The following is a 1,729-nucleotide window of genomic DNA, read 5'->3' on the forward strand; positions in this document are numbered from 1 at the left end:
TATAAGAGCTTGCTCCCTCCGGAAAGCTTAATATATAATCTATTAAATTAAAAATAATATACCTTTTATTTAATAAGCTTAATATAAGGCTAATATTATTAAATAATTTAAATAGAAAGAGTTTATAATTCTTTATATTCTATTTAATTTAATAGATTTTAAAATTATTTAATTTCTCTTTTTTTTAAAAAATAATATAAAGTTTATTAACTTTATTAAATAATATAAAAACTAATAAATTGCAATTAAAAATACTATATAATATATATCCCTATTAAAATTATTATTAAACTATTATTATTATAAGGTAGTTATTATTATAAGGGTAAAAGGTTAAATTATATAATATTATTTAATTAATTATAAAAGGTTTTATTTTATATATTTAACTTTATATTAAACTCTTATCTATAGTATATTTATTTATTTTTTAACTTTTAACTAAAGCCTAAGCCTTTTTAAGTTTCTCTATATTTTTAATTATATAAAGGAATAGCCTAATAAAAGGAAATATATTATTATAATCTTATTAAGTATATAAAATATTAGCTTTAAACTTTTTTAAACTAATTTTATAAACTATAAATATTATAAAATTAATAAGCTTTTTTTTAAATTATTTAAAAAGCTAAATATCTTTAATAGTTTAAAGACTTATAATAAAATAAAAGTTTAATTAATTAAAAAATTAATATAAAAGTAAAATTAAAAAGAGAAAGTAATTAATAAAAAAGAATAATTAAAAAATAAAAAGAAATAAAATAAAATATATAAGTATAAAAACAATATTAAATTACTATTAAGTTTAAAATTTATAAACCTTTAGAGTATTAAGTTTTTTAAATATAAAAAGTATATTTTTTATTTATAATAATTTATTTATTTTATTTTTTTAATAAATTATTCTTTTTTTTATTAATATAATCTTTTTTTAGCTATAATACCTTAAATTAATTAAGCCTTTATAGGTTAAGTTAGGTATTTTCCTTTATTATAATTTAATAGTGCTTTGTATTTTTAAAAAGAGTAATAGCTTTAATAAAATAACCCTTTTAATATAATAATATAAAATTTAATAAGGCTATAAGGCTATATAATTAATAAGGTTTAATTAGATAATAAAATTATAGTAAAGATTATAATAATATAGTCTTTATTTTTAATTAATAAGACCTTTATATAAAAAGATAAATAAGTAATTAAGTAAGTTATTTAAGGTTAAGTAAATAAAGTATTAAATTAACCTTAATTATAATTAAAATATTTAATATATAATATTATACTATTTAATCTAATAACCTTAGCCTTTTAAGGTATTAATATAAATAGGTCTTTTAATATTATTATAATAACTTTATTAATATAATCTTTAAAGTAAAAAGCTTTAGCTTTAAAGGGCTATATAGTCTTATTAAATAGCTAAAAGGTATCTTAATTAAAGAAAACTATATTATTTTTAACTTAAATATTATAGCGCTAGCTATATGTAGATATTAAGTCTTATATCTCTTTATTTAATATAATATAACTTATTAAGTTAGAGAAAAAGAGTAATACCTTTATAATTTATATAATAAGCTAAAGAGAAGGTTATTTAATAAGTTAAATAATAAATTCCTTATAGCTTATTTTCCTTTATTATAATATATTTAATAAGCAAGTATAATAGATAAGTAAATATAATAAGAATCTTAACTATTACTAAATAATATATAATAAAAATATAATA

At 13.5% G+C, this 1,729-nt stretch overlaps 12 annotated features.

The window, feature by feature from the left end:
- Window positions 1–27: 27 nt before the first annotated feature.
- Window positions 28–306: a repeat region.
- A 27-nt stretch (window positions 307–333) lies between these two features.
- Window positions 334–434: a repeat region.
- Window positions 435–508: 74 nt separating this feature from the next.
- Window positions 509–627: a repeat region.
- Window positions 628–658: 31 nt separating this feature from the next.
- Window positions 659–769: a repeat region.
- Window positions 770–819: a repeat region.
- Window positions 820–855: 36 nt separating this feature from the next.
- Window positions 856–939: a repeat region.
- A 111-nt stretch (window positions 940–1,050) lies between these two features.
- Window positions 1,051–1,079: a repeat region.
- Window positions 1,080–1,090: 11 nt separating this feature from the next.
- Window positions 1,091–1,291: a repeat region.
- Window positions 1,248–1,298: a repeat region.
- Window positions 1,299–1,332: 34 nt separating this feature from the next.
- Window positions 1,333–1,381: a repeat region.
- A 50-nt stretch (window positions 1,382–1,431) lies between these two features.
- Window positions 1,432–1,473: a repeat region.
- Window positions 1,474–1,634: 161 nt separating this feature from the next.
- Window positions 1,635–1,729: a repeat region.

This window comes from Fusarium pseudograminearum, chromosome 3, assembly GCF_000303195.2.
Source record: "Fusarium pseudograminearum CS3096 chromosome 3, whole genome shotgun sequence".
Lineage (NCBI taxonomy): Eukaryota > Fungi > Ascomycota > Sordariomycetes > Hypocreales > Nectriaceae > Fusarium > Fusarium pseudograminearum.